Source organism: Abramis brama, assembly GCF_963993115.1.
Source record: "Abramis brama genome assembly, chromosome: 1".
Taxonomy (NCBI): Eukaryota; Metazoa; Chordata; class Actinopteri; order Cypriniformes; family Leuciscidae; genus Abramis; species Abramis brama.
In genome coordinates, this window is record NC_139963.1 from 60,843,925 (window position 1) to 60,859,749 (window position 15,825).

The following is a 15,825-nucleotide window of genomic DNA, read 5'->3' on the forward strand; positions in this document are numbered from 1 at the left end:
CTAGAACGGGATCCGGACACCCAATCTCCATACCTGGATGGGGGTTGTCCCCGGTTCTCCCTTTGGGACCGTCTTGGCGGGGAATTAGGTTCCTCGGGCCTTGGCCCTATCCCCACTCTCCGAGGGACCACAGCCCATCCCACCACGGGAGGCATCCACACTGGTTCAGTAGGTGGTCTCTCTACAGCTGGTTTGGGGTAATTTGGACAAGGGCGCATCAGATTGCGGTGGAGCACCCGCTCTGGCCCTGCTCTCCCTTCGGGACGAATGGCATACACAGGCTGATCGGGATGCGGCTGTCGTTGGATCACATACGGCTGGGACTCCCACCGATCACTGAGCTTACCCTTTCCTTGTCGTCGGTTGTCTCGAACTAGAACTCTCTCGCCAGGCAGTAGCGGTGCACTTCGAGCCGTACGGTCATACAACCTCTTGTTCTTGGCTGCGGCTTGGTTGATTCGGTCCGAGACCCGTTCATAGGCCAGTTGAAGGCGTTGATGGTGTCTGGTCACCCACCCCGTTACGCTGCCTCCTTCTTCAGCCGCCGCAGTCCCCAGCAGTAGGTCCGCTGGTAGCCTCACATGCCTTCCGAACATCAGGTAAGTTGGTGCGTAGCCGGTCGTACTATGAATGCTGTTATTATATGCCTGTACCATCGCCGGGAGGTTATCCACCCAATGTCCCTGTTGGTCACCTTCCAAGGACCCCAAAACCAATCAGCGTCTGGTTAAACCTCTCACACCCTCCGTTCCCTTGAGGATGATAGGGCGTCGTATGGGTCTTCCTACATCCATACAATTGACACAACTCATGTACTACCCTGGATTCGAAATTGGGTCCTTGATCCGAATGGAACACTTCAGGGCACCCGAAGGGCTGAATGACATACCTCCACAGGGCATTAGCGGTAGTGATGGCGGTCTGATCCAGAGTTGGGATGGCCCAGGCATATTTAGTGAATAGGTCTGTGATCACTAAGATGTTTTGGATACGGTCGACCGGCCTACCCAACGTCAGATAGTCCATAGCGATGATATGCATCGGTGCTTTGGCTCGAATGGGGACCATTGGAGCTCGAGGCTCTTTCCTGGCTTTAAACAGGGTGCAGCGCGGACAGCCCCGCAGGTAGGCCCTCGTAGTTCCCTCCATCCCAGGCCAGTAGAAGTGGCGTCGCAAGAGTGCAGTCGTCCTCTCCTGCCCCTGATGACCAAGCCTGGTGTGGTAAGCCTCCAGCAGGGCATGACATCTCCCCTCGGGAACCACTACCTGACAGACCGGGTCACCCGAGTGAGAGTCCTGGAGGGACCGACAAATCACCCCCTCCTTCAGATGGAGCCTCTCCTTCTGGCCCAGCAGGTCTCTCACAATTTGATTTTGAGCCCGGCGTTCCGCACCCTCCGGCCAATTGCCCTGCTCCAACCAGGCCGGGACCATTAACAAGTCCTCGTCTTCGCCCTGCTCCATCCTCCAACGCTGTGGATCCCATCCCCAACTTGCAGGCGGCTCCTCCGGTGGCTGCCCCGGTGCCTCCACAATGCCCACCATCATTCCCTCGTCACGGTCGGCCTCCAGCGTGGGTCTCGGATCTTCCGACCCTCCTTCAGGCCACCTAGACAGCACGTCTGCGTTGGTATGTTCCCTTCCTGGCCGATACTGAAGCTGATAATCAAAGTTGGCCAATTGAGCCACCCACCTCTGTTCTACCGCCCCCAGCTTGGCGGTTTGCAGGTGTACCAGCGGATTGTTATCGGTCACCACGGTTACCTTTACTCCCCATAGGTAGTCCTTGAACTTCTCACTGAGCGCCCACTTCATGGCCAGTAACTCGAGCTTAAAGGAACTATAGTTGGCATCGTTTCTCTCCGCAGGGTGTAGACTCCGACTAGCATAAGCGATGACTCTCTCTTCCTCCTGTTGTTTCTGGGCCAAGACAGCCCCCAAGCCCAGATGGCTAGCGTCCGTGTAAAGAATGAAGGGCTGTGTGAAATCGGCATATGCCAGAATGGGTGCTTGTAACAACTCTTGCTTGAGCTTCTGAAAAGCAATCTCGCATGCCTGGTCCCACTCCACCACTGGGGACCCTCGGCCCCGGACATGTCCCGTTCCACCCAGCAACTGGTTCATGGGTTTGGCGATCTTGGAGAAATCCTTGATGAATCTCCTATAGTACCCCACGAAACCGAGGAAGGATCGAACCTGGCGCACAGTCTTTGGGGCCGCCCACCCCTGTACGGCCGACACTTTCTCTGGGTCCACAGCGATCCCTGCCGCACTCACAATATGGCCCAGGAACTTTACCTCCTTCCGGAAAAGCTGGCATTTATCCGGTTGGAACTTCAGCCCGTACTTCTCCAGAGAGCGGAACACCTGCTCCAGGTGCTGAAGGTGAGACTCAAAATCGGGGGAATAGATAATCACGTCATCCAGGTACACCAGGGTGGTATCCATCAGCTGGCTCCCTAAACAGCGCTGCATTAGTCGCTGGAACGTGGCAGGGGCGTTGCAGAGGCCGAAGGGCATCCGGTCCCACTCGTATAACCCAAAGGGGGTCGTGAAGGCCGTCTTCTCCCGGTCCCGCTCGTCCACCTGCACCTGTCAGTAGCCGCTCGCCAAGTCTAGTGTGGAATACCAGGCCGCCCGTGTGAGGCTAGTAAGGGAATCCTCGACTCGAGGCAATGGGAAAGCATCCCGCTTTGTCACTAGGTTCAACTTCCGATAATCCACACAGAATCTCCATGCGCCTGTCTTCTTCCTCACCAGTACGATCGGGGCCGCCCAAGGGCTGCTGCTCTCGCGGATGATCCCTCTATCCAGCATCCCTCGCAACAGAGCACGAACCTCAGAGTATAATGTCGGGGGCACCGGTCGGTAGCGCTCTCTACTGGGTGTGGCCCCTCCAGTGGGAATTTGATGCTTAACGATGTTAGTACACCCATAATCCTCATCGTGGGTGGAGAACAACTGTGGCCATTTTGATAGGAAAGCCTTAAGCCGCCTTGTCTGATCCTCCTCCAGCCCTTCTCCCCGTAGGGACTCACCTCCAAGGTGGGCCGGCAGTCCTTCTCCAGCCTCTCTGCTGTGCATCCCCGTCTGCGCCAAAGCAACCTCTACTACGGATGGGCCTACTTGGCTGAACTTGACTTCTCCTGGCTCTTGCACTTGCTGCGGTTTCACCGAGATGACTCGGGCTAGACACTGATGACGATACAGTTGGATTGGAAAAGGATTCGTGTTCCGAACTCTCACCCGAATTCGGCCTCTTTGGGCGGATGCCAGTCCTCTGGCCACCTCCACCTTAGGACCTTCGTTGTGTGGTTCCACCAGCACCCACTCCTCCGGGTGGTAAAGTCTAGGGGGCACCCTGACCCAGACCATCGCCTCGCTTCGAGCCGGGATGGACAAAGCGTAACGGCAAGCCACTCTCCCAGTGCTCTCCCGGTCCTCCTGCTGCTCGGCCAGGCAAACTCGGCGACAGTCTGCCCGAATACGCTCCCATTCCCTGCCCTCAGGTGTCACAGTCGCTCGGGTCGGCCCATGAGATGACGGAGTCGGAGATGACATTCATGCCCAGGAGGGCGCGATGAGACCCCAGACACACGTCACGAACCACCACCACTCCTTTCTGGGGTACAACCATACCGTGGATCTCCAGGTCTGTCACTACATAACCCACATACGGGATATCGAGCCCATTGGCCCCTCGCAGAGTTAACCAGGGGGCCTCAGTCGTCGGCCGGCCCTGGGTGCCGAATAGTTCCTGAACTAGTCTCTCTGCAAACAGAGTGACTTGCGACCCCGTGTCCAACAAACACTGCAACTTCTTGCTGTTGACTCGGATCGTAATAACCGGACAGCGGCCCACCAGGCGTTCTTTAGACAGTCCAGGAGAAGAAGGGTCTGAAAAGGGGGTCCCGACCACTTGACCCACAGTGGCCGGAGACTCTAAAAACCCCCTTGTGAAGCGCGTCTGGAAGGGCACTGACGGATGTAATGTCCAGCTTCTCCACAACCGTTACAGATAGGACGCCCCTGTTCATCCCACTGGAATCGGGGACCCATGGATTGGGCGAAACGACGCTCTGGAGGGCGACTCCCATCAGAGTAGGCCCGCTCTCGCGGCGAAGGAAGTGAATGGAGGCGTTCTCGGCGGAGTTCTTCGACAACAGATTTGGACAGATCAGACATTTGTTCACGGATATCCCTTTTCAATTCTTCCCGGAGGGCATGCTTCCAATCGGAGGTGGCAGGGGCCGAAGGCCCACTAACAGCATTCGCCACCAGACAGCTGGGAGGATCCACACCTTCGGTGTGATCACGCTCAAGGGCTAGAGCTTCTCGCCGCAGTTCTTCAAACGTGAGGTCAGGATTTCGTCTCAACTGCACCCGCAGACTCTGACGTACTGGGCCCTCCCGTAATCCTAGCAGAAACTGATCTCGCAGTAGGGTCTCCTCGTCGCCCAGGCCGTGGTCCTGTCTTCCCATTAGCCTGGTAAACTGTTCCCTCAGTTGCAACGTGAATGGCCGAACAGTTTGTCGTGGCCCTTGCCTACAATTAAAGAATTGGGTTCTCAGGACAGCTACCGGGGTGGTATCTCCGTATTGTACCGTGAGGAAATCAAAGATGGCTCGGACTGTGGTGCGGGTTGCTTCCGGTGCTGCCTGTACTTCTCTTCTTGCTTCTCCCTCTAGTGAATTTAATACAAACTGTACCTTCTGCAGGGCGTTCAGCCCTTGGAGCCCTGCCAGGTATTCCACCTGGGCCTTCCATGCTGACAGGCTTAATTCTGACCCCGGGCCTCCGTACTTCTGGGCCCACGGGGCCCCCATAAAGAAGGGCATAACCGGCTGTCTGGCCACTGGCTCTTCTTCCTCGGCCATTTAGGACCTTGATCGCTCCACTCGAGACGGTAATCCTGCCGACTACGCCAAGTTCTGTCACAGGTCGGGGTGGGCCAAGCCAGACTGCACCCACCCCTGGAGACCGGGTACCACCTCGAGGAGCGTGTCAAGGAACCAAACAGCAGACAGAGGATAAAGGAATAAAAATTTCTTTATTGAGTTAAAAGCAGATAATTTGAAAAGTCCTAATTAAAATCTTCCTTCTTGTCGCCAGAAGCAATTCGATGGGCCCCCTGGACCGGAGCGAGATGGACGTTCGTGAACACCCTGCAGCTCGTCGGAGAGGAATCAAAGGAGGACGCACACCATCCAGGTAGGTCACTGGGTAAGTACTCTTTACAGGGCTCACAAGGAAATCTTGGCTACCCGGACCCCATTCAAACTGGAACCAGGTAAGTACTCGCAGGCGGGGATGGAGCAAGTCTCGGATGCTGTCCACAGGTAAGTATCCAGGGAGCGGTGGCCTCAGACTCGGACGGAGCACAGGGACGCAGGTGGCGAGCGGGCCGGGCCAGGAGGGGAAACAGGTGAGTATCCCGGTAAGTGTCCTTGGTGCCAAACCAGTTAGAACGGGGCCTCCAGCCAAGACGTAGGGGATCCTTAGACCACAGGAAGACACTTCAATCAGAGCACGCGCCGCGGCTGATCCTCTTCTTTCTCAACAGGGACAGCGGCTTACAACATAGGCATGGAGGGCCACCAGGCCGAAGAACACTTTGAGCGAGACGCTCCCCTTCGGCTGTGTACTGCAACAACACAACAGAGTCCAATGGTTTCAGCGGTATACAAGCGCTCAACAGTAATACCTTCTCTCTTCTGAACAGGCGGAGGCCTTCAATGGAACGTGTGGAGACCACCAGGCGGAGAGGACACTTGAGCGAGACACTCCACTTCGGCTGTGCACTGTAACCAGGTAGCAAGGTTTAACTATTCAACAGCGCAATAAACATTCAGTTAAAAATACCTTCTCTCTTCCTGACCAGGGCAGGGGCTTTCGATGGGGCGTGTGAAGACCACCAGACGGGGAAGACACTTAGAACGAGACACTCCACTTCAGCGGTACACTGTATCAATGTAACAGGGTTCAACTGCTCAACCGCATATGAAACATTCAGTTAAATACCTTCTCTCTTTCTGAACAGGACAGCAGCTTTCAATAGGAGCGTGTGGAGACCACCAAACGAAGAGGATGCTTTAAGCGAGACACTCCACTTCAGCTGTCCACTGTAACAATGCAACAGGGTTTAACCATTCAACAGTAGATGAACATTCAGCTGCAATACCTTCTCTCGTTCTGAGCAGGACAGCGGCTTTCGTTAGGAGCGTGTGAAGACCACCAGGCGGGGAGGATGCTTTAAGCGAGACACTCCACTTCAGTTGTACACTGTAACAATGTAGCAGGATTTAACCATTCGACAGTAGATGAAACATTCAGCTGCAATACCTTCTCTCGTTCTGAACAGGGCAGCGGCTTTCGTGAGGGGCGTGTGGAGACCACCAGGCGGGGAGGATGCTTTAAGCGAGACACTCCACTTCAGTTGCACACTGTAACAATGTAGCAGGATCTAGCAGTTCAACAGCATATAAAACATTCAGCATTAATAGAGCCAGGCTGTCTCAAAGTGGTAAGTTGGGCGTTCGATATATCAAAACCTTCCTTGGAGACAGCGGGTGAAAGACTGTAAGGAGAGAGTGCACAGCAGACTACTATTACCTCTCCACACGATGAACTTCACTCCATAACACAAACCGTGTGAATCGTCACTTCAGGCACTGCATTCCACTCGCACACCGTGCATTCGGGCCAGCACTCACCCACCGGTCTTCCTCCCACCAGATCAACTCTCGTCTCTCACAAGGGCTCAACTTCCCTCCAGAGACAGCAGAAGACGGGTGCAGCGATCGTCACATTCAGCGAAGGAAGGACAAAAGTTGGAGACAGATCAATAATTCACTCGGTGTACTAGTTCACTCGTGCCACACGCTTTCCAAACTCTCTCCACACCACTTCAGTGTTAGTGCACATAAACAACGAATCCAATACTCATCACTTTGTGTCTTTCCCACTGCTGACGATAATCCCTTGGGTTTCCGTTGACAAATACTTCACTTTCTTCTTTCCACTTCTCAACTTCAATCTTCGCCCGCTTCACAGCCCAGCCTCAAATACAAGCAACCCGCCGACAAACACAGTATCTCACAGGAGGAGAACCACACGACAGTCTGTTTCCTCTCTCTTTTTAAAGCCCCATCTGAATCTGTGTTCCTCTCCCAATGCTCTCTGTTAATTTCTCCACACCTGCTGTCAATCGGGCAATTGGCCTCGCTGCCATAGCAACAGATTTGCGGTGTGATGAGACGGGTATCCACAGGAGGTCTCCAAATAACACTATTCACGAGGGTTTTTAATCTCTTTTCTAATTGTTTTTGTCACACCGTGACACATTATCTGTATTTGTGTTTTAGTGTTCAATGTCGGTTTTGTTTACTTCTTTAAATGTTAGGGGTTTGAAAAATATTACAAAGCGCAAGGCACTTTTTTTTTATTTTGTAAAGAACTTGAGGCAAATTTAATTTTTTTAATTTTAAAAAATTTTAAATTTAATTTTTTTTAATTTAAAAAATTTAATTTTTTCCTGTGTTTTTTACAGGAAACACATTCGGGTACAGCAGATGAAAAATTTTGGAAACAGCAGTGGGGGGATAATGTTTTATATTCTCATGGTACTAATTATTCGGCAGGTGTTATGATACTTTGTAACAGGTTTACAGGAAAAGTAATTAGTCACGTAGGAGATAAGGATGGCCACTGGCTGATTGCAGCTATTGAAATATGTGACCAAAAAATTATTGTGCTTTCGATATACGGATATAATAACAAAGTGAACAACAGAAGAATGTTAGAGAAACTGGGTAGGCTAGTGACAGAGTGGAAAGCTGTTCATGTGGCAGATAATGTTGTTATAGGAGGTGATTTTAACATTGCTCCAAATTCTTGGTTGGATAGGCTACCTCCTAGAGGCCAACAACCCGAAAACAACGAAGTACTACACAATTTTTGTATTGAAACGAATACTTTTGATTATTGGCGATTGAATAACCCTACAAATTTAGAATATGCATGGATTAGTGCTTCAAACGGGAACCAACGGTCAAGGCTAGATTACTGGTTAATCTCACATTCAATAAGTAACAATGTTCAGAAATGTGAGATTATTACATCTCCGCTCACCGACCATTGTTTAATAAGCTTATCCTTGATAGTAACAAAACAATCACGCTCTTCAGGCAATATATGGAAACTAAATAATAGACTATTATCAAATGATGGTTTTTGCAAACAAATAAAATCACTTTGCTTAAAAGTAAAAGGAATGGATATGTCAAATAAAGGAAAGTGGGAATGGTTTAAATTTGAAACAAAGAGGTTGGCAATTGAAACGGGGAAAAGCATATCAAAAACAAGTAAATCAAAACAGAAAGAATTACTGAAAAGGATTAACATACTTTGTGGTAAAACTAATGCTTCGGAGGAAGAACTAACTGAGTTGAACTCCCTCCAAAAACAGCTTGATGAAAATTATCTAGAAAAAGCAAATGGAGCCTTTGTACGATCCAGGGCTACATGGATCGAAGAAGGTGAGAAAAGCACAACATATTTCTATGGCTTAGAAAAATCTAGGCAGTCTAAAAAAAGAATCTGCAAATTAACAAGATATGACACAGACATAGAAGACCCTAGCCAAATACAGGAGGAAGTTCAACTCTTTTACTCTGACCTGTATAGCTCAAATTTCCACGAGGAGGACTGTGAATCCTTTTTTACTCGGATTAAGAATAATATTAAAAGGATTGGGGAGAATGACAAAAAAAAAGGTTAGAAGGAAAAATAAATCTGCAGGAAATAGAAAATGCCCTGAAAAAAATGAAAAATGGAAAGTCACCTGGAATTGATGGGTTGACCTCGGAATTTTTAAAAAAAAATTTGGGAAGATATCAAAGAATTGTTATTGAATGCATTTATCGAGTGTATACAAGAAGGATGTCTTACTCCAACAATGAGAACTGGTATAATAACCCTACTTCCCAAACCAAAAAAAGATATAACAAACTTAGACAATTGGAGGCCTGTTACGTTGCTCTGTAACGATTATAAGTTATTAGCGTTAATATATGCAGAGAGACTGAAAACAGTAATTGATAAAATAGTAGATGAAACTCAATCTGCGTTTATAAAAGGTAGAAGTATACATAATAATGTGAGATTAATATTGGACATGCTGGACTATCGGTCTATTTTGGAATCGGAAAGACTGATTTTATCAAAACAGTGGATTTTGAGGCAATGTTACGAACATTTAAAATAAAGTGGTTGAAGGAGTTTTTATTGAAGCCGGATTCAATATGGTTTCACATTCCAAAAAGTATTTTCAAGAGGTTCGGTGGGTTAAACTTTTTTTTAAAATGTGACTTTGAAATTTCTAAAATACCTTTTAAATTATCTGACTTTCATAAACAAGTTTTGTATCATTGGAAGATGGTATTTACCCATAACTTTACCCCTCATTGTGCCACCTTATGGAATAATAGAGTAATTGTTTCAAACAAAAAGTCTTTGTTCAACCATCTTGGTTTGATCAAGGCATTATCTTTGTACATGACATTTTAGATATAAGCGGTGAAATCTTACAGTTACAAGATTTTAAAAACAAATTTAATAATATTCAATGTTCTCTTCAAGAATATAGGAAAATCTGTAAATCTATCCCAGTGAATTTGATACAGCTGATAAAAAATACAATTATTTTTTCTAAGGTCCAAATTAAACTTCCAAACTTAATGATAGGAGAATTAAACATCACGGACAAAAAATGTGACAACAAATATTTAAAGCTATGGTCTACGATTTCAAAGATTGTTCATTATTAATAACCTCGTTTAGATGCTGGTTATTGTTCTACAGTACAATCCTAACAATATGAAGAGAAAAAAGAATGAAAAAAAATCCATTCACTCTATTGGGTGTACAGCTGCAGAGAAGTTGACCAATGTCAACATTGGTCAACTGCTCTCATCCAATCCCCCGCTCCACTTGACGCTCGCGTCTCCACCCCACCGCACCCCACCCCGCCCCCCTCCTGCGACATGGAATTTCGCGGGCAAGCAGCTGACAGTCTATGGTAGCTAGCAAAGTAGCATCAGCTCAGCAATGGAGAAATAACAAACCGAAAAAAACGACGCTGACACGGCTGACTTTTTGTTGAGCAGGTAAGCATTTATTTATACTTTTATGGTGTGAGGTGTTACATAAATAGCTTTTTATCAGTCTGACAGCATGCTTATGCTGCCGGTCGGCATTGGAATGTTAGCCGTTTAGCATCGCCTATCACGGGTCAAAGTAATTAAGTTGGCTTGAGAGAGCCAACTTACTGAAATCCTATTTAAACTTAATATTATTATTATTCTGAGACTAAAATTTCTATATGGATCTCCTCCTAGAGCTTTAACTCTACATACTCCAAACTCGGCTCAGACACTCAAACTGATCTGACCAGGTGTGCTATATCTTTTCAGACTGATCGGACTTACGGTTTTCCTAAAAATGACGATCAAAACTCGGAAAAACTCCCATTGACTTACATTGGGGAGTTCTAAAAAATTCAAATCCAGATTCAAACTCACCAACCGACGAAAATTTAAATCTAAACACCTTGAAGACTAAACCAAACTGCCGTTCTATATACTATATGAGCCATTGAGACTCATTTAAACTAATGCACTCTAAACTCATACACTTATAAACTAATTAACTTATAAACTCATGAATTCATAGACTTATGAACTCTTAAACTCATAAATTAATAAACTCTGAACTCTTAAACTCATTTAAACTTATAAACTCTAAACTCATTAAAACTTATAAATTCTAAACTCATTTAAAACTTATAAACTCTAAACTCAAAAACTCTTACACTTATAAACTCATCAATTTATACACTTATAAACTCTAAACTCATAAACTCTGAGTGTGGTGTGTGTGTGTGTGCAAACACACACACACACACACACACACACACACACACACTCTAAACTCATTTAAACTTAAACTCTAAACTCATTTAAACTTATAAACTCAAAACTCAAAAACTCGTAAACTACTTTAAACTTCAAACCACTTTAAACTTCTTAAGTTTAAAGCTTCCAGCTCCCAAGCAACTCCATAGCAACCAAACTTGAGTACCCTAGCAACTGTTTTGCAAGACCTATATCTCTGTATCAGAACATCGTATAGAGATGAGGTTTGGCTCTTTTGACTCATGCTAGCAAACAGCACTTCCAACATGCTACACATGCTAGCAGTGAATAGCTACATGCTAATAGCGATTAGTTAAGTGCTAAATCATGCCAAGATCATGCTAAGAACTATAAAAACTCCATAGTAACCATCTGTGACAACTACCAACCACCTAGTAACACCATAGCAACCACCCAGAACACCCTAGCAACCACCTAGCAACACCCTAGCAACCACCCAGAATACCCTAGCAACACCATAGCAACCACCAAAACACCCTAGCAACCACCTAGCAACATCATAGAAACCAACCAGAACACCCTAGCAACCGCCTAGCAACACCATAGCAACCACCAAAACACCCTAGCAACAGCATAGCAACCACCCAGAACAACCTAGCAACCGCCTAGCAACACCCTAGCAACCACCAAAACACCCTAGCAACATCCTAGCAACCACCCAGAATACCTTAGCAACCACCTAGCAACACCATAGAAACCGCCCAGAACACCATAGCAACCACCCAGAACACCCTAGCAACTGCCTAGCAACCACCCAGAACACCCTAGCAACCACCCAGAACACCCTAGTAACTGCCTAGCAACCACCCAAAATACCTTAGCAACCGCCTAGCAACACCCTAGCAACCACCCAAAATACCCTAGCAACTGCTTAGCAACACCCTAGCAACCACCCAGAACACTCTAGCAACTGCCTAGCAACCACCCAGAACACCCTAGCAACCAATCAGAATACCCTAGCAACCACCTAGCAACACCATAGCAACTACCCAGAAAACCATAGCAACCGCCTAGCAACTACCCAAAATACCTTAGCAACCGCCTAGCAACACCATAGCAACCACCCAGAACACCTTAGAAACCGCCTAGCAACCACCCAGAACACCTTAGCAACCCACTAGAAAACCCCCAACAACTTTTTAAAAGTCCCATCACATGGATTATTTTTATTATTTTATCATGTTTCCAGGGGTGCCCTTATAATGTTAGTATGTTTTTTAGATCAAAAATTGTTATAATTTAGAAATAAAAGGCATATTTCCTAGCCTGATTTCATTCCCTGGTTTGAACACTCTGTTTGAAGGGGCGTGTCTGCTGTGAGACTTCAGCGTAAACGCCCTCTGCTGTGATTGGCTGACATGCTTGCATATGAAATATCTGGCATTACATGTGGAACTATCTGGAAAACTTTTACTATTACAGCTATTATACGTTTTTACTATTACAACTATCGGGATTAACGAATCGTGAGAAGTTTTTTAAGTATTTAGATCTATTTCAATCACATAAAAAATTGCAGTGAGCGTTGAGCAGATGACAGTCTGTTGATTGCATGAAAAAAGATCTTATCATTGCAACGCAGTTTCTGCACTCACTAATGATTTCACCAATGCAAACATGAGGCATATAAATACAGTAAGAGTTTCGTTGTGCAGTGTAACAGCGTCATTGATTTCATAACGAGTTTTGGCAAGTGTCCAGATAAACTCGCGCTGTGTGATTGATTGACAGCTTGGACGATTGGAAAGGGATTGTTCTTTGATCGCTTTCTGTATATTAATCACAGTTTAAGTAAGATTATTTTCATCCTACTAAGAGAAACGATGTTAAGTTGATCGCTACTTCCATATTAAATCACTACTTGTACTTACCGCTTGCTGGAATATAGTTGAAATTGCCCCCTTCGTCAGTATGAAACGCTGAGAGAAGCCTGCTTGATATTATCCCAGGTTACAAAAACAGTCCGTGGTGAAATGGACAGAGCAAACTAACAACTTCGAATTAAACTTTTGCGGTATCCGATTATAGATAAACATCAACCGTCTGTTGACATTTCGCCATCAATACGCCTGTGTTCCTGTGGGCGGAGGTTAGTCTAAACACGGTTCTGGTGATGTCACTAATGAAGGAAGTAGAGGGGTGTAGTCCATTCGAGCCGTTTTTTGTAGTCAACTTCTGTTAAATAAAATATCTCGCTTGGCATTGAACTTTGAGCGTTATAATTTTACAGATATTATTTATACTCTAACAACAACATTACACACTAACTAAACTTTGAAACATGGAATCGCATGCAACGGGACCTTTAACTTTAAACTACTTTAAACTAGAAACTAATTTAAACTTTAAACTAATTTAAACTTTAGACTAATTTAAACTTTAAACTAATTTAAGCTTCAAACTAATTTAGACTTTAAAGTATTTTAAACTTCTAACTAATTTAAACTTTAAACTAATTTAAACTTCAAACTACTTTAAACTCCAAACTACTTTAAACTTCTTCAAACTTTCTGGTCCAGCTTTCTCAAGCCAACTTAAAGTTTGTCTCGACGAACTTTTTAATCTAGTTATATTTCTTGAAGTGCTTAAATATATTTCAGTAGGCCTAGCGGGTCTGTTCGAGCCGATCGGAATTTGAACAAGATGCGCCGATGTTTACTACCGGTGATCACAGCTTGACTGAGTGACGTTGTTCAGGTCGTTTCCCGGTGGGAGGGATCAGGTAGCACAGAGGGGAGGGGGGTGTGTGTGTAGAGGCCGGGATGAGTTTTTTAAAACTTCTCAGGCTTTCTCGACCGATTTTCAACATCGTAGACTACAGCTTTAAATAAAGCTTTCAAAGGATATTTACATCATGATTATGACAGGAAGATCAAACTTAAAATATTAGATAATCCAACAATTGTAGGAAAACAAGCAAGTGTAGTCCTACTATTCTAGCCTGGCTCCGCCCTCCTACGTACTTCCGCTCAATTTCATTTTCCTTCAGTACTACGTCTGGGACTGCTGTATATTCTTAGGTTTCCAGAAACCAATTTTTTGTAGGACCAATCAGCGAACAGAGGGAGTGGCTGTGAACGATGACGTTGATGTAGTGCATCAGTTTGAGTTGGAGTAATGGCAGCGGAGAAAGATGTGAGAAAAGCTATTCTGTCCGTTGTTGCAAAACTGCCGAATATACAGAAGTTAAAGCCGGAGCAAGAACAATGTTTGCTAAGTTTTGTTGATGGCCATGATGTTGTGGCCCTCCTCCCCACGGGGTTCGGGAAAAGTTTGATTTTCCAGCTCCAGGGTTTCCGCGGGGCATTAAAAAGCATTAAAAGTCCTTAAATGGATTTTGCAAAAATTAAGGCCTTAAAAGGCATTAAAAAGCATTAAATTTGATTCCTACAGGCATTAAATTTTTTTTATAGTTTTGAAGAGAATTTTATATAAATTTCTTTGAATATAGCCTTCATAATTAATAATTTTATTTGCTGTCGCAAAATGTACGTTAGTGTGATAAACACACGGAACCAGTTTGGTAATTAGTTTCGGCAGGAGCAAAATTGCCGTGATACGGAGGTGACGCGGGCGGCGGGCATTTTGTACAGCTGTGGACGAGGTCTGAGGAAAAATGGGAAAGTGCAAATTCCAACTGAAGTGGCTGGAAAACGAAAATTTCAAGACATGGTTGCAGCCTGTTAGTGGTAAAAATGATGAAGGATTTTGCGGTGTTTGCAGAAAAGCATTTAAGTTGGGGACAATGGGAATTAGCGCCGTGAAATCCCATATGCAGTGTGACGGCCACAAATCGGCGGTAAGAGTAAGACAGCAAACTACTATGTCTAGTTACTTTGGCGTGACCGACAAATCTACACGTAGTAACGTTACGACGACAACTGATGCTGTCACCAACGTTTGTGGAGCAGCTAACGTTACCACAGCATAATCGAGCGACATTCGATCAACGTTTGGCTCAAATGCGACTTTGCAGGCGGAGGTGCTCTGGTGTCTGAACACAGCTGTCCATCACCACTCTTACGCGTCCAATGAAGGTGTTTCTGAGTTGTTTCAGGCAATGTTTCCTGATTCTGAAATCGTCAAATCTTTCTCTTGTGGCAAGGACAAAACCAGCTACATTTTAAAATTTGGACTTGCCCCATACTTCAAAAATCAACTGATTACTGCAGTTAACAATGCAGGACCATTTGTTTTGATGTTTGATGAGAGTTTAAACCACTCAACAAAAAATAAACAACTAGATGTCCATGTTCGATTTTGGGAGGCTGGTTGTGTCCAGTCCCGTTATCTGGGATCACAGTTCATGGGACATTCAAAGAGTGAGGATCTACTGCACCATTTCAAAGTAAGTATAATTGTTCTTTTGTTCTTGCATTTATGTCATTCTAACTGATTAGAAACTGAAAGAAAAGATTAGACTTTTTATGCTATGTCTCCATCTAGTGGACAACCTTAGTATTGCAGCCTTCATTTTGTCATATAATTGTTTATCATTCATTTGTTTATCAATCATTTTGTCATTATAATGGTTTATAATTTGCTGTTAGGCCACAGAGAGCATCATAAATTCATTAAATTAAGCATGTTTCCTCAGAATATCTTATTCTCCATACGTAAAATAAAAAAATAGGGAGTTTGGACAATGCACTCTACAGGGTTAGTTCACCCAAAATGAGTCGTTACTCACCCTAATGTCATTCCAAACCTTATTATATGAAACACTTTTTTTCTCCGTTGTTTTTATTTGTGCTTATATTATTACTGACTATTTATTGTCTTTAATAATGTTTGAAATTTATATTAATTTTTGAAAGTGTTGTCCAAGTA

The 15,825-nt window shown here is 45.3% G+C and overlaps 1 long non-coding RNA gene across 1 annotated transcript; it reads right to left on the reverse strand.

Annotated features, from left to right (window-relative positions):
• Positions 1 to 10,300: 10,300 nt before the first annotated feature.
• LOC311078255 lies at positions 10,301 to 13,558 on the reverse strand. The gene is made up of 2 exons (XR_014605098.1): positions 12,101 to 13,558; positions 10,301 to 12,068 (listed from the first exon to the last, which is right to left on the reverse strand). It is a non-coding gene; the product is annotated as an uncharacterized lncRNA (long non-coding RNA).
• Between the last annotated feature and the right edge of the window lie 2,267 nt (positions 13,559 to 15,825).